Source organism: Sciurus carolinensis, chromosome 8 (assembly GCF_902686445.1).
Source record: "Sciurus carolinensis chromosome 8, mSciCar1.2, whole genome shotgun sequence".
Lineage (NCBI taxonomy): Eukaryota > Metazoa > Chordata > Mammalia > Rodentia > Sciuridae > Sciurus > Sciurus carolinensis.
This window is the reverse complement of record NC_062220.1, coordinates 19,994,091-20,015,714: the sequence shown is the minus strand read 5'-3', so window position 1 is coordinate 20,015,714 and position 21,624 is coordinate 19,994,091. Positions and strand designations below refer to the sequence as shown.

Sequence of the window (21,624 nt, the reverse complement as noted above, 5' to 3'; positions counted from 1 at the left end):
AACAGTCATATAGTATTCAAACCTCCCAGTCTTCATTAGCCTGATGTGTGAGAGGTACCTGACAATGAGCTTCCAGTCTCTAGCAGGCATCTCAGGATGGGATTTGTCCTACCTAAAGATGGGAGCTACTGCTTCCAGGATAATCCAAGATGGCTGCTCTGGCTTCCAAAATGTGTTGGCAAATGGGGAGCTGCAGCTTGGGGTGTGGGCGTGGTCGGCTGGACTTCCTGGCGGCAGGGCAGTCAGTCAGTCCCCAGGGGTCCTGGAGGCAGGGTGTGGTCGGTCAGGCTGAGGTGTCCTGGAGATGGGGCTCCATCAGTCTGGCTGTGGGTCCTACAGGTCATGGCTGTTGTCTCAAAATGGCGGCAGCCACATGTAACCAAACCTGCAGGTACTGTGACAGTGGACTTCCAGGCAGCAGCAGGCAGCTGGCTATCCACTGGCGGTCTGCAGTTGGTCTGCTGGCTACCAGTGGACAATTGGCAGGTGGACATCGGGCAGCAGGTGATGGGTAGGCAAGAGACAGACAAATGGCAGATGATAGGCACCAGTCAATTAGCAATATGCACTCAAAAAGTAGTCCATATGTGGCAGGTTGCAGGCGATCACAGTGGACAAATTGGGTAAACAGCAGGGGATCAATAAGCAGCAAAGACTGCCTCACTGAGAAAGAGATATCCTCTGCTTGAAACCCGAGTTACAGAGCAACAAGGAACGCAGCCTCCCTCTAGTCCACCATCTTGGACCTCCAAAAGAGAAGGCAGGTTAGCCTTTACATTAGGGCCAATGGGGAGACTTCCAGATTTAGACTGTATGAACCCAAAAGAGAGTTGCTCTTACCCGACCCTCACCTGCTTCTTCCACCCCACCTGTCCTACCTCTGTCACCTCCAGCATCCCGTCTACCTTCCTTTTCTCACCCTCATCCTGCCCTTGATGTTTCTGCCTCTGTGGTCACTACCCAACCCTCTTACGGCATCTGCTTGCTCCTCAGTCAACCTGCCATTGTGGTCTTGTGACTTGAGCTCCTCCCACCTCGAACCTTCTCCCTGTGTCTCCTCTCCTCTTGCTCCACCACTAGATCTCCCTCCAGAAAACTATGCTCATGTTTCTCCTACCCACAACCAGCAATCCAAACAAACACATAAAACATTTCTCTTCTAGCCCTCCCGCGCCACAGCAAGTTTCCTCATTCTCTTTGTTTTCATCACAGACTTTCTTTAAAAAATCACCATGTCACCTGCTTCTATTCTGATACCACCCATTCCCTTCTAAATCCTTGTGGCTTCAGTTTTTATTGCCCCATAACAATTTTTGCTAAAAGATCAATGGCCAACCAGTTCCCAAATGCAGGGTTTCGTTTTACTCTCATTTTGCTCAAGTACTTTGACTGACCCTGTTTCTCCACCACTAACCTCCCCGCTGCCTCTGTGACATTCTCACCTCCCCTGATACACTGCTTTGCTTATTTCTCCCTTTATCCTTGTGTCTCTTTCACTTTCTTTTCCAGCTCAAAACAGTAGATTTTCCTAAGAATCTGCCCTTGACCCTTTTCTCCATGCTTTCTTCTACATGCTAACATGGGGAACTCACTCAGTCTTGTGGCTCTGATTCTTCTTCTTTGTGACTCCTTTCTGGGCCTTTGTCTTTCCAGTCTAGCTTTACCAGTTCCTCGCTGGAAGTTTCCATCCATACATCATATGGTGTGTCAATCTTAATGGATTCAGGAGTAAATTCACCCCTTGACCTCCTGAACATTTATTTCTTACAATTCCTGTAATATCAAAATCTTTCTAATCATACCAGCTCAAAACATGGCTAGAATCTTTAATTCTGTAATTCTTGCCACTTCTCCTGCCACATCTTATTAGTAGTCAAGTCCTATGAATTTCTTTGAAAACATACACCTTTCTGTTTGTTCTTTCCTTTTTATTCCCACTGATACGCCTCTAGTTCAAGATCAGATTCCCCAACGCCTTACTTAATACAATAATCTCCTAACAAATCTCTCTGCTTCCACTCATACCCTGCTGAGCTGCAGGTTATACCTGACACACTACACCTTGTGGTGTTCCTGAAGCTGGTCTAAGCTGGTCACGTTCCTACTCTAATGCTTTCAATGGAGGCTCAATGTGTAAAGCTTACGAATGCATTTAGGACCCTGTTCCTAACAATGTTAATCCCCTGCATGACCATGCTATGAGGTGGGGTCTTAGGGGAAGTGATGAAATCATCAGGTCTCTGCCCTCACCCGTGAAATTAGTGCCCTTACAAAAGAAGACAGAGGGAGCACCTTTGCCCCTTCTGCCACATGAGAACATGTGGCAGGTGCCACCTATGAGGAACAAGCCCTCACCAAACACCAACTCTCTTGGCACCCTGATCTTGGATTTTCCAGCCTCCAGAACTGCAAGCAGTAAATGTGTCTTTTATAAATGACCCCACCTTAGGTCTGTCTATATGGTAGCTCCAGCTGATTAAGACAGGCCTCTGCCTCTGTCTCCGTCTCCCGACTCTCCAGTTTTCTTTCTCCTGAGCTTTTGTTTTTCCCCATTAGTTCCTTCCTTCAGTCACCGACATGCAATCACGAGTTGTATCTTTACATCCAATGACCACAAGTAAAAAAAAGTCTAATTCAAATTCACCAAACAATAACTAAATATATGGCCGCACCTAACAAGAAGCGCTGAAGCAGGATGGGCCCAGGCACCTGTGCTTCTCTGCAATTGTCAGGATCGAAGTGAGCAGTCCTGTGTTGGAGGTGTCTGAACACCTGGGAACTCACACTGCACTGATCACAGTGTCCTTTGTGTTTTAATGAGCTGTCATGGCCTCATCTCTGGTGAAAGGATTGCAAGAGACTCTAATAAATTACACCCTTTGCCTCTCCACCTGAGTTCTAAAACCAAAGGAAAGAGAGGGAAGAGTGGCAGATAAGATCAGCACAACACTTTATTATTGATAAAAATGGTTCCAATGGCGTGTTTGTTTCACAATAATAGGCTTTTGAAACCCCAGAATTTGACAGACTCCCCTCCAGGCTCAGTCAGGGTTGGGTGACACAGACCTCCCCTCTTCTGACCTGTACCTGGAAGAAAGGCTCATGCATGAAAGAGCAGAGGTGTGAGCAAAGGGGAGAGAGCCTGGGGCTCAGCAACACTTCCTGTGCATCAGTTCCCCCTTGAGAGTTCATTCCCCAACTCCCTCCCCTGTGGGGCCAAGAACCCATGTGTGTTCAGGGACAAAGTATCTCCTCCTACAAATCACAGAAGTGTTCCTGGACCCCCATCCATACCGTAGTCTTCTGGAAAAATTGCAGTCTTCCTGAAGTGAGAGATTATATTTTGTAAATCTTTTTATCCCCACAGTAATACCCATATTAGATGCTTAATGATGTCAGTTATAATCAAATTAATATCATAATTATTACATATAACTTATTATTTAATTGTATAAATTTAAATTCCTATGCTATAACTTATAATGGATAAATCTGATATCATTATATTATAAAATATAAGCACATATAGAAAGTTATTAATATTAATGAATTATATCAAATTTTAAAAGGCTGTGCTAAAAGTGATCATCATATTAAAACAATGTTTCCTGTAAAGAGTTAATTCTTAAAATCATATTCGAGCGGCCAGATTTTTCTTCCTTTCAAAAATGCATGTGAAAACTTACTCATTTTGTTCTTCAAGAGCAAACCACGTTGTACCACCCAAGACTTTGTATAATGCCAACCATCTGGATGTGTTTTTGAGATTCACTGTTTTCAATTTTCATTAAGATATTTGGTGTCAAGTAGACACAGCACGAGTGTCTTTCTTTGAAGTGCCCTGATACTGACACATCACTTCCTTATAGCCCACGATACAAAATTTAGACACATTTGTCTATCTGGAGGGGTCTCTATGGAAAAAAATCACTGCACGTTAACAAACACCATTCAGTATATTTGAATAACTGAGTTTGGATGGATGAAATTTTGAAGTCAACCTTGAAACTTAAACTTGGGTGGTAATAGCATACAAGCATGGAATCTGTCGAGCATATATTTCAAACAGCACACTTATTTGGATAGTAGTCAAACACTCCTAAAGGAATGGTATTTCTTTCCCTCCTGTCCACCATTTTGTGTGTGTGTGTGTGTGTGTGTGTGTGTGTGTGTGTGTGTAGTTCCAGTTCTAGGTAGAACTTATTCTTTGAAGAAGTAAATTTATATATTAAATACTTATTCCAACTATTATGAGGCCCCCTAAGTTTGCTCCTGGAATTTGATTTACACATTGTCCTGTTTCCATAAGGGACTTTAATGTTGAATTTGGATCTTCTGGTAAAATTTTGTGTCTTCTTAGGATTAAATATTGCTGGGAGGTAGAGATACATACCTAGCCCCGCAGAAGCAACCCCCAAATAATAAAAGAATGTCATCTCATGCAGAACAGCATTCACAAATGTTTTGCTACTTCTGAGCTGGCAAAGTAACACCAAGAGGAAATAGTCTTCAGGTTGAGAGAGTGCCCATGCAAACTTAGAAGTTCTTTTTGGTCCCCTGAGAAAACTGTATCCTTCTGTGAACCCAGTTGGGGTACATACTACAATGAGTTTGGTAGGATTCCTTGAGCAGTTTTCCGTGGAGAAACATCTTGGGGGCTGTTACAGTTTGGATGTGAGGTGTCCTCCAAACGCTCACATGTGAGACAACGCAAGAAGTTTCAGAGAAGAAATGACTGGTTATGAGAGCCTTAACCTAATCAGTGACTTAATCACTTGATGGGATTAACTGAGTGTTAACTGAAGGCAGGTGGGGTGAGGCTGGGGGAGGTGGAGCATTGGGAGTGCGGCTTTGGGGTATATATTTGTATCCGGCAAGTGGAGTCCGTCTCTCTCTGGTTCCTGATCATCGTGTGAGCCGCTTCCTGCCACCACACTTCCCCCATGTTGTCCTGCCTCACGTGGAGCCCTGGGGAATGGAGCCGGCTATCTACAGACTGACGCCTCTGAAATTGTGAGCACTCAAATAAACTTTTCCTACTCTACAATTTTTCTGGCTGGATCTTTGGGTCACAGCAGTGAAAAAGCTAATGAAAACAAGGGCATTGGCGAGCTCCCTCTGTGTATGATGACATTAGCCGGGGACAAAATTCAACAAGGAAGAAACCCACCAAGACACTGAGCAGAAATCTGTAAGAAATACTCTCAAAGAATGGAGAGGAGTGTCCAGGTAGGATGTTGTACTAAAGGAAACATCCTTTACTGGGTATCTGGGGCCCTCATGCTTCCTGCATGTAGCGTCTTTGTGAAGGTCAATGTTACCTTCGGCTTTAAATCATCACCACTAACAACAAAAACCCAAACCCAGCATTTCCCCTTGAGGGAGAGAGTAAGTGAACTATATATGCACATATAGGATCAAGTCCAAAAATCCCTTGAGGGAGGTGTCAGGCCAGTGAGCACCTACTGAAATCCCTCTGTAGAAAATGTGCACACACAGATGCACACCCAGCCCTTCCATTTGTCCTGCTGCTCCACGTTCCAAGTACTCCCAGGTGGATCCAGAAGCTTCTCTGCAATGGGCAGGATCCCTCCCTCTCCTTTCATATTGCAGAGACTTCAAAGAGGAATCACATTTTTTTTACAGATAGGCAAAATGAGTACCACTCTCCTGCTGCCGTCCAGCGACGTCGATTTGACTTTGGGGACAAACGAGTAGCGAGGCTCTTGAATTTGGAACGGTTTATTGTTTAATCAGGAAACCCCGGGAACCCTGGCTCTCGAACCTGGAACCTCCAACCTCGAACCTTTTTTTTTTTTTTTTAAATTCAGAACAGTTTATTGTTGAATCAGGAAACCCGGGAACCCTGGCTCTTGAACCTGGAACTTGAACTCCAAACTCCAAAATCCCAGGCACTCCAGGAGAGCGGGCTTATATCCCCTCTGGGAGGTGACGGGTAGGGCTGACGCCAATTATGCGAAGATTAGGCGAGGAGCTAGCTGCCCAATCATGGCAAAGGTCAAAACGAGCAGGCGTGATCAGGAGCACTTGGGAACACTTATGCACACATTGTGTGCGTGGACTTAATTCAATACGGCCAATGATAAATCACCTGGGTGTGTTTATGTTAATCAACCTCCTCACTGCTGTTGTGATCAAAGCAACTTCTGGCTGGCTGCCAGGCGCCATCTTGGCGAGTCCCCATGGCATAGCCCCCAACACTCTCCATCCCTGAAGAACAGAGCTAAATAATAGCGGCCAATGGTCAGCGACATCTGATTTATCAAGATGATCTTAAAGTTGACTTTAAATCCCCAGAGAACAGAGACTGGCAGCACTTTGATAGGTATCTCACAGAGAGGCTAGTCCTGAACAGATCCGTGCACACGCTCCTCAGAGTTTTTGTGCTACTTTACTGTGAGGATTCATATTTGGCATCCAAGTAAAAATCCCTTATGATTACCTCTTCTTACCTTGCCTCCATTCTCCATTTTCTCTCCTTCATTTCTTTCTTTCATTTTTTTTTTTTTTTTTTTTTTTTTTGAGGAGTGGGTACCAGGGATTAAATCAAAGGGTGCTTAACCAGTGAACCACATCCGCAGCCTTTTTGTGTATTTTATTTAGAGACAGAGTCTCACTGAGTTGCTTAGGGCCTTGCAAAATTTCTGAGGCAGGCTTTGAACTCTCAATCCTCCTGCCTCATCCTCCAGAGTTGCTGGGATTATAGGCAGGCATTACCGCACCTGGTTCTTTCCTTCATTTCTAGAAATCCATTTAGACTTAATTAAATGTTCTCAGGCTATCTTTTTGCTTAACTTCTAGATTTTCCTCCTCTACTTCGCTATGCTATGTTCTGCTTAGTTTCTTTAGCTGGTCTTCTCTTTCAACAATTCTTCAGATGTATCCAATCTACTGTTTAGTCTATCCATTGAATTTTTACCTATAGATTTTATTTCTAGACTTTATTTGGTTCTTTTAAACATTTGCCCTTTTCGGTGATGGTTTCCTATGTTTTTCTTATGGATTTCTTCCCTTCTGTAACATCCTTAATCATTCCAATCATACTTACTTTATATTTCCTTTCAGGTTGTTGTTCTAGCACCTCAGTTTCTTGGGAGGTAAGAGGTTGTGCTGACGAATTCTGCCGTCTGTAGTATTCACTGATTCTTGCCGGTGATGGATGGCTTCCTTCAGTGTTTTGTAATTTCTTTTATTGTGAGCTCATCTCATGTGGGGCTGGTGTGTTCCTGTGAAACTACCTTGTGTTCTGGATTGTGGAATGTCTCTCCAGAGTATTTTTGTAATTGTTTCTGCCAGCCACTCCAAAATATTATTAGCCAGGGACCAGTTTTTACATTAATTTCTTGGCTCGGAAGTTTCTGGACCACTCCAGTGGAGTAATTTTTAAAACCAAATGTGTGTGTAGACTAGTCCAGGGTTTCAAATTCTTGGGAAAAGCTTCTTTTTCCTCACAATGAAACAAATGAGTTTCCATGTCACCCTGCTGCTCTGGTTGAGGAACTTTTTTCTGGTTCATATTCTTCCTGATGGTTCAGGCCTCAAAGGGTTTTGACTTAAGGTGGGAGGCTCATTTCCACCTCATCTTGTGCAGGCTCAAGGCCTTATCTCCTGAGGTGACCGAAACCCAAAGATCCATGGCGCACCCCATCCTGAGGGCAAACGGGTCATCAGTTCACATGCTAACTTGTGCCGTTTTGTTTCTTCTTTGGTGAGTTCTCTTCTTTCTTGCAATCTTAGTTTTGCCTAAAAAAATAAAAAAAATAAAAATTTGTTTTCTATCCTGCAATCTTAGGCACACCCAAAGGGAGAATTTTCAAAGTACACCAGCCTGCCATGTTATCAGAATTAGAAGTACTTTCATCTATGTTCTTTTTTTACTTTTCTGTACTTTCAGATTAAGAACTAATGACTTCATGCTAAGACTTCTATAGCAGCCTGTAAGACACCTTCCCCTGAGTAGCCTGGGATAGCATTTCTTGGAGGGATCTTCTTTTTTCTTTTCTTTTCTTTCTTTCTTTTTTTCTCTTTCTTTCTTCCCTCCCTCTCCCCCTTTTCCTTTCCTTGCTTTCTCTCTCTCTCTCTCTCTCTCTCTCTCTCTCTCTCTCTCTCTCTTTCTTTCACCAGGGATTGAACCCAGGGTCACTTAACCACTGAGCCATATCCCCAGCCCTTTTTATATTTTATTTTGATACAGGGTCTCCCTAAGTTGCTTAGGGTTTCGCTAAGTGGCTGAGGCTGACTTTGAACTTGAGATCCTCCTCTTCAGCCCCCTGAGCCACTGGGATTACAGGTGTGTACCATCATGCCTGGCTCTTTCTAAAATAACACCTTGACCTTGTGGTTTTCTGGCTTAGCAACTGCTGTTGGCCCCCATGTTACCTGTAGAATTAAGTCTAAATTTCCTGTCCTTGCATTTAAAATGATCTATAATCTGATCTTCAATTAAATATATTTTCTATTGGTTTCAGTGAAGATTCTGATTTTTCTTTGTTGAACATTCTTATTAACAAATTAAGCAAGTACTATCTGGCATCTAAAACTACCAGATAGATCCACAAGTATAGATCCAATGTTGTCATTTATTTTAGGGTAGGTTGTATCAATCCTTATATTACCCCAAATCTTAGCACATGTTCTCACCTTAACAGACACTCAGTGCCTACTTTTTAAATTTAATTAAGGAGGGGACATTGGTGGCCAGACTTGAAGTTATAGACTTCAGCATAAATGGTGCATATTTATCTTGAATGGTTTTGGAGTGTGTGTATAATAAGCAAAAACTACACTGTAGAGATTAGTCCATAGAATGCAACACAAATGGAACTCTAATTGTGAGTCATTGTGACTGCATCACTTAAGAACAGTGATATCCTCTCAGGAGTGCATTGCTGGGTGATTTCATCCTTGTGGGAAGTTTCTAGAGTACAAAACTATACAAACCTAGATGATATAGCCTGCTTTACAACTAGGCTATATGATATACATATATATTTGTGTGTGTGTGTGTGTGTATATATATATATGTATGTATGTATGTAAATTGTGTGTATACACAAACATATGTACAATAACTTAATGCCTTTAAAGCCGTGATGAATAAACCAACAAGAGATTAAATCAAGCCTGAGAGAAAAAGATGCCATCGAGAGAAACAGAATCCACAATATGTATGAGGCTGCTGTCCATGTAATACAGCATACTGTTTTACAATTAGCATTTTTTAATGAGTAGAAGGACTATACTCTAAAATAATGATACAAAGTACAGTATAGTAAATACGTAAACCAGAAATAGAGTTGTACTATGCAAAATTCTGTATGCTAGGATTTCACACACCTGGCAGCACGGGAGGCTTATTTATGCCAGCATCACTACCAACCCGCCAGGGATGTGTTGCATCATGACGTTATGATGATGGCTGAGGTATCACTGTCCATCATAATCATATGGGACCACTGCCACACGTGCAGTCCATTTTTGACTGAAACATTGTTATGCAGTGACAATGTTTACATGGTTTACAAATACTCAGTATTTTTTGCAATGATTTTTAATTTCCAAGGCAGTTTTGTAGCTGTGGTCCCATTTGATCTCTACAGTGTCAAGGAAAAAAAACAAAACCAAAATGGAATAGCTTTGGTTTGGGGTACTTAGCATGGAGTCAGGAGGCCATTGTTACTCTGATCTCAGACACATCTGCAACAGAACCTTTGAACTAGGCTCCAGACAAGCCCACCCCCAGATGTGAGCTGACCTTTGGACTGGGTCAAACAGCAGTTTCCTGAAACATTGTTCATTAACCTCTGCTGAACTTCTGTACAACAAACCCCTTCCCCCAACTATGCAGAGACTGACTGAGCTTATACTCATGACTTTCTTACAAGATAACTCAACTTTTGCCAGCACCAATCACTATTCCTGACTAACAAGTGATATAACTTCCAATTCTTCCCACCTTCGTAATTTAAAGCTATAAATACAGCTGTCATTTTGTAAAACCTCAGAGCAAGATTTTCAAAACTGTTTTAATCTCTTTTGCCAGTTTTCAATCCTAATATTTCCAAACACATGTAATTTTCTTTGTTTTTAACTAAGTTGATTTTTCAAAAATTGGTTTACTTATTTTATTGGTGCATTATAATTATACATAATAATGAAATGCATTGCCATATTCAGACATGCATATAACATAATTTGATTCATCTAATTCCTAAGTACCTTCCCTTTTCCTCCCCTTCTCCCTCCTCTGATCTGCTTGCAATACTCTACAGATCTTTTATTATAATTATTTTAACTAGTGCATATATATATGTATAAATGATTCACAGTGGTGTATTCATACATGGACATAGCATAATTTGATAGATTTCATTCGCCATCTACTGGGTTGATTTATTCTTGGTCAACAACAACAACAAGGAAGGTAGAGGAAATTTGGAGATAACAAAATAAGAAAGATTATTCATTTATTCACTGAATAACTCAACAAATATTTATCGTACCAACTATGTGCCTGATCTGGGGCTAAGGCTTGGGGATTCAACAATTAACAAAATGGATCAAGATACTATCACAGACCTACCAATCTTAAAGTTTTGTGACTTATCCAAAGCTACATTTACCAATAAATGGTAGACTTGGGATTAGAACCCATGTCTTATAACTTCTGATTTATCAAACCCCTTACTCTCAGGTTGTACTTGATCCCAAATACCCCGAGGGTGCTACCCAACTACTAGAGTCAAGCTTTGTATTCACTTTCTCTCTTATGGTGTTATGGTTTGGATCTGGATTGTCACCCCGAGGCTAATGTGTTGAGGTTAGCCTCCAATGCAGCAGTATTCAGAGTGGGCTCTGGGATTGCATCAGGAGGGTGTTAACCTCAGCAGGGGACTAAGCCATTGATGAATTAGTAATCTGAATGGACTATTGGAGATGGTGGAAACTAGTTGGAAGGAGTGAATCCTTAGGGGTGGTGCCCTTGGGAACCGTCTCTGGCCCCTCCCTCCTTCTCTCTCTTTCTCCTTCCCTGCCGCCCAGCTGCCATTGCTTGAGCAGCTCTTTTCCACCACATCCTCTGCCATGATGTTTTGCCTCACCACAGACCCATAGCAATGGCACCGACTGACCATAGACTGAATCCTGTAAAACCATGGACCAAACTAAATCTTTTCTTCTCTGTTTTTTACTCAGGTATTTGTCACAGGGACAAAAAAAACAACTAACACAGATGGGCACATAAATAAACTACATTTCCCAGCTTCCCCTGCAGGTAGGTGTGGTCTTATGACTGATGGACACTACTCTAAAGCCTGGAACACAGAAACACTTCACATAGCATTTTCTCTTTTTTCCCTATTAATTGCTGAATGCAGACAGTGGCAAGGACCAAGAGGAGAGCAAATAGAAAAGCTTTCATTTCCATAATGACACATGGAAAGCAGCCTGTCAATCAGGAACACTTCTTGTGATTTTATGTAAGAAATAAACTTCAATTAAGTCACTGAGATTTGGGAGACTCTTTGTTAAAGCAATAAGTACCCTTACTCACCCTTCAAATTAAGGCCTAAAATGGGACTATAAAAATGACAATCAAATGGTGTGATTTTATTCTCGTGTCATCTATTAATTGATATCATTTAAGTTCTTTATTGATAACCAGGATGTAGAAATTGATGTCCTCATCAAATTTAAAACCAGCAGTCTGAAAAAAGTTAACATAAAATGATGTTAAACAATTTCTCAGGCCCAATAATCATGATACCAGCAAGGCATTAACAAGGCATTGTGAATAAATAGGGATCAGGGTGCCACTTAATGAGTTCAAAGCTGCTTGAACAATCACGCCCAAAGTGATTGCTGGGCGTATTTACATATACAGAGGGTTCTTCAAATGAAGTACTGAGCTGGTCTCTCAGTATTATTTTGGCCAACATTTTTATCAGTGTCTTGAATGAGGGGGTAGTAGGTATGCCGACTAAATGTGCTAGTGACACTGTAAGATAGTTGACAGAATCAGGATTAAAAATTATCTTATGCTGCAATGCTGGGCCAAAACTAACATGAAATGTAATAAGGATAAATGCAGAGTCTTGTTTTTAGGTTCAAAAAATGAATTACAGGACTACAGAATGGAGAAAATGGAACTTGGCAGCAGTTGATGTACAGAGGCCCTGGGGGTCTTATTTGACCAAAAGCTTGATTTGAGCCAACAGTGTGATATAGCTCCACAAACTTAGACTTCATTAATAGAGGCATTGTGTGATGATTGTGAGAAGCATTGGGCTTTGTTCGCCTCTGATGGAGTCGGGGTGTTATTTTTAAATTCTGTGTACGTTGGAAGAATGCCAAGCTACAGATGACATAAGAGGAGTTGATGAGGGTGGTAAATAAAGATGTCTCCTGCTTCTGCATCCAAAGCAAACTGCTGGTAACCTTTTTAGTGTTTGCGTCATTTCTCTAGCTTTGTGTCACAGTCTGTCTTCTCCACTGGACTGCAAACTCCATTAACAGAGGGACAATAGTAATAACACCAGCAATGATTAGAGGTCACATTTAGTGAGTTCTTCCCAGGTCTAAGGTACTTCTCTAAATGCATTAGATGTGTTATCTTACTCACCTTCACAGCACTCCTCTGAAATGGCTTCCACTAGTGTCCTTATTGCATGGATCAATTGAGGTATGGTGGGGCTCAGTACCTTAGTAAGTTGTGGAATCAGTGCACTAACTCGGTGTTTCACTCCAATGTTGGTACTGTCAATTCATATGCCAGGCCATCTGTGTGGTCGAACTCACACAGTTTCCAATTTCAAGCACTCCACTCATGTCCAGTAGTTTAAGGGGAAGGGGAGTTTACATAGAAACCAAGTTCTAGAAAGAACCAGAGTGGAGGAGCTACTCTACCCCCTCAGTAATGTGGGGAGCTTACCTAGTACCATTGTGTATGAGAAGAGGTACACACACGACGTTTGGACACATCAAAACTATACTATACTCTTAGTCACATGAGTAGTAAGAATCTGATATTTTTACAGTCACGTTTTTCATTTTCAAAAGCATTCTAAAAAATGCTTGATGTCCTTTAATCTTCCAAATTGCCTTGTAAATTAAGCATAACACGTTCTGAGTGGAGGAAACAAAGGCCAAATTTATTCACCCACCCACGTATTTATTCAACAAGCATTTATTAGTGTCTGTTTTGTTCCAGGCACTATGACAAGACCAGAAGAACTTTGTAAAGTGGAATTTTTGTGTCCTGTTCCATAGGTAAGGAAATGGAAGTCCTAGAGACTGCATCTGCACTAACCCTATGACATATGGTTATCGATACTGATATACACACACACACACACACATACAATATATGTCTGGGTACCAACATTACATCTTTCTTTTTCAAAGGGAAGAATGGATTCAGCCTCTTCCTTGCTGCCTCATTGTAAATTTCCAAAACCAGTGTGCTGGAAAGGAGATGAAGTGATATCTAGTAAATTGTTGAGAAACTGACTAGTAGTTGAACTACTGGCTCCTAATGCAATATTCTCATAGCCATGAGATAGACCATATGAAAATTTCAAAGTGACATTCATGGAACAGAAAGCACTGCTAACAAAAAAAGGTACAAATTGAAATAAGCTTATATTAGAAAACAAGATCACCTTGAACAGTACTTTGAAATCTTTGGGGAAATATAGTTGGGACATGGGGAGCAGGGTAGGACATCTTCCCTCTGTGGGTTCCAGATATCCAGGCTCCTAGTTCCCCAGCTGTGGAACATCTTGGAATGTGCTTGTATCCCTCTGGGCTGGAGAACCTGGGATTGGTAGGGCCCTGCTAGGGGCTGGTTGGAAGGCACCTGAGATTCTCAATGTGATTCAGCAGCTCCCAGAGCAGAGAGGTAAAGAACTTCATAAGAAATGTAGAACTTGATACCACAGGCCCCAAAAACAGAGGTCATCCTGGAGATGTATAAGGAGAAATAGTGATTCCTCTGACCTTTGAACAAATATCCACCATTTCAGCTCAGTTTCCATCAGAGGCGGCCCAAATACCAAATGTCAGCCCTATCTCTGACCAAAGTTAGTGTGTCAGCTACACATATTTCTTGTAAGTGGCATCTTCCTTCTGATCCAGACTCTATTTCTTTAAATTACAGCAGAGCCATTGTGGGTCTTGGGCAGTGAAGGGTGATGAGTGTCCTTCTTGCTCCCGAGGCTCCTGGGACCTCTCTCACCTACCTCTCTGCCTCAGTTTGCACATGCAAGGGCCCACCCCTGGATGTGGCATTCTGAAGTCAGGTCAGTTAGAAGATCTCAAGAAGGGTCCATACATTTACCAGGGAAAGGGTTTTCGTTTCTCTCCTGGGGAGGTCTTAGGAACTTAGCACTTCCCAGAAGAGAGCCAGGGGCAGGGAAGTGCACTGGGCTAGGGGTTAGGGATTGGCCACCTTGGGCCTGGCTTGGTTCCGCCATGGAGAAGCAACCTCAGCTCTGGGTGCCAGAGACTGTTTTGCTTCTAGTGAGAGGAGGAGGAGATAGGAGAGGAAATAAAAGCACAAAAATGAAAAACAAAGAATTCCTGAAGTCTGATAAGCAGTTCAACTATGTACCAAAACATAAATATTTGACCAAATGAGTTACTCCAAATACTTTGTATTTCTAAAATTGAGCTGCATTTCTGTTATGCTCTGAAGTTTTTCAGCTCTTGACAATCCTGAGCAAATCTGAGGTGGATGGGGATTGGAGTTCATTTCCTTGTTTGAGTGCTCAGCAAATACACTTTCTTTTCTCTGATGCCTGGTAAAGTGATTTTGCTATTTTTTTTTTTTTTTTTTTCAGCCATCTCTTTCCAAATGAAGACGTTTGCTGATTCCATTTAGCATTTTGTCAATGAACAAGCAACAAGCAGGATGTCCTGGAAAACATTATCTTGGAACTCATCAAGAAAGTTTTATAGTATCAAAGGACAAAATGGCCACAATTGTTTAAATAGTTTAATTGGTTTTCTTATTTTTTTTTTCCTAAAGTTGGGCAACACTTCATTCCATGGAATAGAATAAATTTTCTGATTTTTTTCTTTTAACAAAGGAGATTAGTTTTATAGATAGAGAAAGGATGAAGATAGCAAAAACAAAAGAACAAGAAATGGATTGGTCATTTCAAAGTTATTTGCCTTGCAAAGTGGGAGCCAACTGAGGAGGGGAGACAGAACCATAGAAAATAATTAATTGGTTAACGTCAGACAACATCAGGATGCCTTTATCAGGCCAATTGAAACTGACCTGTTGGGGAAAGATAACAGATACCTTTCTAAACCTGAAGGTTAAACAGCTTAATTTAGCCTGAGTGACTCCATTTTGCTTTTACTCTGATGTGTTGGGGCCTAGTACAGGAGCCTAGTCCAAAATAATGACATCCTATAAAACATTTTTTTTTTTTGAGTAACAGCAAACACTTATTATTATTATTATTATTTTAACACTTATTATTATTATTAAACACTTATTATTTTTTAAATGAGGAACTAACAAACACTTTACATATACAAAGTCATGACAGAGTATTCTCTGCTAACCAATAAATGAGCTTCATTCAGCCATTACATACCATTAGATCATGGCTATTCTTATTTTATGGTTTTAGATGAATAACTGCAAGATATAGTAATATAAATATTGATTTTCCAGATTTAGCAATTGCTATAAATAGAGTTTTCAGGACTACATCATATGTTTATTTTAAAGTGTGTATATATATGACTTCAGCCTCTATAATATCATCAGGGGTTAACAGTTTTATAAATTTATAAACACTAAATTAAAATGAAGCAATCTAAAAAATAGACTAAGAGGCATCTAGTTTCTTATAGGCTTCTTCAAATGAACGTTGACAAGTTCTTCATTTGAGATGAATTTTGAAGATCATTCAACTTCTTTAGAAGAACATTCTGGTTTGGAATTAGCATCAAAATTTCTTTCTGAAGAGTGGGTGCTTTAAGACTGTTCTGAGAAAGTTCTAGAAGAGAGAATACCCCACTACAACCCATTTGAGGCATCTGTTTTACCTTCTCCTCCTCTTCTTCTACCTCATGTGACACAATCCAAACTTGGTTCTTTAGTCTCTGAATATTTCCAGTCATCAATTCTGTGGTTTCTACTATTTATCCATTTCTCCCTATAATAATGCCAGACCTTCCTTATTAGCTCTGTCTTCTGCCTTCTCCATTTTCAGTAGATTTGACACATTAGTTAAATATTTCAGTTTCTTGGGAAGAACTTCCATGGTTTCACACAATGGTAGCAATTTTTTCTTCAGGTAGTTGAGATGATATTAAAATTGTTCTTTTCTTTAAAATATTTCTTTAGTTGTAGATGGACACAATACCTTTATTTTATTTATTTATTTTTATGTGGTGCTGAGGATCGAACCCAGTGCCTCACACATACTAGGTAAGCACTCTACCACTAAGCCACAACCCCAGCCCCCAAATTGTTCTTTTTGTAAAAATATTGTTCCTCAGAATTGCTATTCTTACTGGTTCTATCATAGTTTGCAAATGGTACTCTTTGAAAGAGGTTGCCAGGTTTCTTTCTTGTCGGATGCTATCTTTATCTGTTTTAGATTAATATGTTTTGTTTGTCCTCTTTCTCTGACAACTCCAGTTCTTCATTATAGATTTTTCTTTTTAAATTTCTTTTCAATGGTTGTGACATTTTCTTAGAAGCATTTATTTGACCAAGTACCTCGATCAGCAACCTGTAATTTTTTCTTTTCTGGTACCCAGAATTGAACCCAGGGCGCCTAACCCTGAACCACATCCCCAGCTCTTTTTATTTTTTGTGTTTAGACAGGCTTTCACTAAGTTGCTAAGGGCCTCACAAAGTTTCTAAGGATGGCCTCAAACTCAGCCTCCTGAGTCCCTGGGATAACAGGCATGAGCGAGTGTGCCCCCTTGCATCCTTTAATTTTTACATGGTGACTACTGTCTGCTTCTTAATATAATCTCTGACAGTGCTGTAGTCTAATTTCACTTTTGTTGAATTCACTTTTTGATATTTGCATGACTTTGTTCATGGAGTTCCTCACAAATATATTACTTTAGTTTATGTGTGCAGTAGAGTGGCAGCAATCACATAAGATCCGAGAAAAAAGGGCAGAAAAATTAGCATCCATAAAATTGCAAGACTTTTCACATGATTAATTTCTTCATTGCAATCTTCTAATACATTCAGCGAAAAATAGCCAATCGAATCCCTTGTTTGCTATCATTTAAAAAAACAAGTGGCATGTGTTAAAGTCTAGAAAACAGTGGAGCCCTCTTTTCCTGCAGCAGCTGTGGTTGGAGGGAAGGTCGAGGGGAGAAGTTGCAAGGACAGGGCCCCAGAGTGCCACCCTTGGTCAACAGGAATTCTAGTAGCAGCTCATTGTACTTTATGGTAATGAGAAATGTTTTCATTAAAGCAGAAAATGGGTGGCATTACACAGAACTGTCACTTTTCTGGGTAAAGGAAAGTGACTGAGGAAGTATTTAAGTCTGCTCTCAGGCCTGAAATCCTTTGCCTTTATTCCCAGGAAGCAGAACCAGGGTCTGCCTCCAGATGTTTCTGAATGGATTTAGTGTGGAGCTTGAAATGCAGGTCCCTTGTTTAATGGAGAAAGCCAGAGGGCCTGCCTCTTTAGGGTCGTTTTTTAGTACCTATTCTTTTCTATGTGTGTGGGGGGGGGGTGGGGGAGGGCGGGAGTTGAACGAGAGAAGGATGGAGAGAAAGAGAGAATGCAAGAAAAAGCAAGATTGCATAATTTTATGCATGAAACCCTGAACCTACGTTTTGAAAGCATGGGAGATGAACTGATGTATGTAGCTATTACCTGATTTAGTCTGAAACTAGGCAAAATCAAAGCAAGCTAATCCAAGTGAGTTCAAAAGAACAGGATGCTTCCCCAAGCATGATCTCTGAGCCTGCCTGTCACAATAGTGACCTGCCCCTCTTTCCTGAGGGATCTCAGCCTCTGTCCCTGTTCTCCTTTGAGCTGCCTTGGAAGGCCCTTCTGTCCTCAGTGGATAGGCCTCCTCCCCCAGGAAGACTTCCCTGATGAGGAAATCCCACAGGCCTGGAATTGCGCCCTCTCGTGACTCTTACTTCGCTCTACTTTGTATCATAGTCATTTATATTTACTTCTTGTCTCTCCTGATTTGTTAGCTCTCAACAAGCTAACAAATTGCTTCCAGTTTACAGATGGAAGACACGAGGCTTAAGGAAATTTAAAAATTTGCAGGACACATATAGCTGGTAAGTGAGAAAACGTCGATCCAGACCTGGGGAATCGAATTCAATATGCCGGCCACACCATGCTGTGCACCTAGCCTGAGGGGGGTGCATTGTAAATGAAGTGAGCCTGACGTCACAACAAATGTGGTCTTTGATTCCTGGTGGGGAGGAACCTCAGATTGGAACACAGCAATGGAAGATCATACCCTGTTTCCAAATGAGTCTATAATAAAGGCAAGATTTGTGAACATGTTACATATATTTTACGTATGTACCTCCTCATTACCTTTAGCACAGTACCTTGTGCTTTAAAGTCACAGTGTTTAGTTAATAAAATAAATGCATCCAAAGCTAGACCTGCTGCTCAGTAGTACCTGTAACCTGTTCTTACAAGAGAGGATAAAGGGAAGTTAATAGCCCATGTTCTCAATTAGTCAAATAAATACCTGCCCTATTTTCTCCATCACCACTACGGATCAAGCCTTTTACATTTGGTCAGGTTGATTGAGTAGTAGTTGAGAGTTTAATGGTTTAAGTAAACATTTTTCTTTTTCTGCTTTTTCTCTTCCTTTGGAACAGATGAAACTGTGCTGGACAAAAAGGAAAAATATCTGGGTGGGAGAAATCGGGCGGGGCCAGTTAAGCTTGCATTCCGCTACTGGTTTGATTGAAAACACCAAGCTGTTTTCAAGAACTCTGGATTAGACTGCTTTCCTCACACTGGATTCTGGGGTGTCTTCTTCAAAGAACTGAAAGCAGAAAGATTTGGGAGCTGAGACTTAATCTGAACAAAAGGTACTATTTTAAGTCAAAACATATGCTGGCAGGGGGTGGAGGGGGGACTGAATTGAACTTGAATTCCAAGGGGCAATTGCCATTCAGTACTCACCCCTCAGATTATCTTCTCCAATAATTTTTCTCTGCTTGCATTAAATTTTTTTTTTTTGTTTAAAAGCAGGGATGTCATTTTGCCATCCAGTAGAAATAGTAAATTAAAATATACTCTGGAAAAACGAAGTGTTAATAATCATTGGTTACATCTATGATAAAAGTGCTTATGTTGGTTTACTTTGATAATGCTGAAGTTGGTGGTAACAACACATTTAGAGTGTTAACACCCTGTTAATGCACGGATTTCAAAAAATAAACATTTTGTAAAATAATCAAATAAAATACACTTTGGCTTCCTGGAATGTACTAGAAGTTATGTCTTCATCTTTCAATTCTTTTATAAAATGTGTGGTGTGCTGTGCTGGTGTAAACAACTCCTGTCCTTTCTGTTAAGCATCCAAAAATTGGAGGAATTTAGAAACCTTTTTTGTTGTGGGGGTGGTGGTATTTACTTCCTAGTGTGTGATACAGAGTGTTATCCATCCAGGTTTTGTGGGTTCGATGAAGCAGCTGCTCAGTGGGGCATGGCTGGAGAAAGGCTATGGGGCAGTCGGTGAGAAGAGTTACTGGAGATGGAATCTCTAGCAAACATCCAGTTGTGGGAGTTTCTCGTTACCACTACATATAGCACACATCTAATTATCAGTTCTACTTTTAGTCCTACTAAGTTCTGTCCACTATCAGAAATTGTAATTAAGTTTAACCTTCTGGCCAGATGGCCCTTAACAAAGTTCCAAAGCAAATCACTGCGTTCTCTACTTTGTCCATTCTCTATCGTGTTTCCATTCCCAGGTTACTCATGTCAGAACTTCCTTGACCGCAATACGGCTCAGCCTCCCTTTATTATAGACTCATTTGGGAACAGGGTATGATCTTCCATTGCTGTGTTCCAATCTGAGGTCCCTCCCCACCAGGAATCAAAGACCACATTTGTTGTGACATCAGGCTCACTTCATTTACAATGCACACCCCTCAGGCTAGGTGCACAGCATGGTGTGGCCGGCATACTGAATTTGATTCCCCAGGTCTGGATTGACATTTTCTCACTTACCAGCTATATGGGTCCTTCTGCAAATTTTTAAATTTCCTTAAGCCTCGTGTCCTCCATCTGTAAACTGGAAGCAATAATAGCATCTATGTTTATAGGATTGTTCCTCAGACTAAAAGAGATACACAGATGGTAAATTCTCAGTCAATGAGAGCTATTATTAGTATAAAGATTTTGAGGCTGCAAACATCATTTCCATCTCTCACCTGCCTTCCAATATTTTGGGGGTGAAAATCACCAGGCATCTCCCATATACTCTGATTCATCTTCACATCTTGTTTACTATCCTCCATGGAAAGCACTTTCACAGACTTATCAAGCTGATTATCTCCTTCTCCTCCTTCATTTAACTTCCAGATCTTCCATTCTCTTCCATTTTCTTCCATAGTCTCTACCATTGTTCAAGAAAATTATACAACTGAGTCTTGTGATTCCTTGCCCAAGGCCTCATAATTTCAGATAATGTTGCTGATGCAACATTTTAAGTTCAAGATGAGCCAGAAGGAGATTTCTAGGAGAAAATTACTGGGGTTCTTCAAGTGGCCAAGGTGTCAGGAAGAGCGGACCTGAGAGCCTGGTGATCCATCTTGGTACATGGACATGTCTTAGGATGCTTCGATACAGGTGAAGTAGGAGCGTTGAAGCCATCCTCTTGATACCAGAGAAATCTGTTAGTGACAATCACCAGCCAAATAATTTCCAAGTTAATTATTTTGCATTTTTGTAAATACAAAATGCATTTGTCCACCCAGCTCAAGATCTCAAAGGAATAAGAGATGACTTCAATATGTTAAGGTTTAGCTGCTTCCCTTGGCTACCCCCAGTCATCCAAATTATAAAAGTAGAACTATATATTGTAGAGTAATACCTTCATAAATCTATTTCTAAAAGCCAGAGAAGAAACATCACAAGTGGGGAATTTCATATGTGTCCACGCATGTACAGAGTTCAGGCTCAAGAAGATAAATGTGTCAAGAATGCGTAACTGCTGCCGAGTAATTATGCAACTTGCGTTTCTGCCAGTAAATTTTGAGCCTGATTTATGTCAGATTGGACCATAAATCCACTTTTTGCACCAATTATCAAAAATATACTTTACAATCTTGAATATATTACTTTCAGAGAGAAAAATAAACAATGGAATGTTAGGTTGGATCCACGCTGCCAACTCTGGAGGATTGGGGTGGGATGGAGTGTGTCTTGAGAAGGCAAGACTCAGCTCTGCATAGAGAATTGGAACTAAGGATCCAGAAACTGTGATGACTTTACAACCCTGGGTCTGAGCTCTCCTGCAAGAAAATAATGAGAGCAGGCGTCTTACATTCTGTGGACAAAATGGGTGTATCAACTCATTGACTAAAGAACTAGAGGGAATTGTTCCGAGGGAATGGACGCC

At 40.9% G+C, this 21,624-nt stretch overlaps 1 protein-coding gene and 1 pseudogene across 1 annotated transcript in view; one reads left to right on the top strand and one right to left on the bottom strand.

The window, feature by feature from the left end:
- Positions 1 to 15,863: 15,863 nt before the first annotated feature.
- LOC124991268 (centromere protein Q-like) lies at positions 15,864 to 20,626 on the bottom strand (annotated as a pseudogene).
- The window catches only part of Cald1 (caldesmon 1), a 202,572-nt gene continuing 199,939 nt past the window's right edge, over positions 18,992 to 21,624 (top strand). The window contains exon 1 of the mRNA XM_047560465.1: positions 18,992 to 19,084. The gene's annotated coding sequence lies outside the window, so the exon portion shown is untranslated. The remainder of the gene's footprint in view (positions 19,085 to 21,624) is intronic.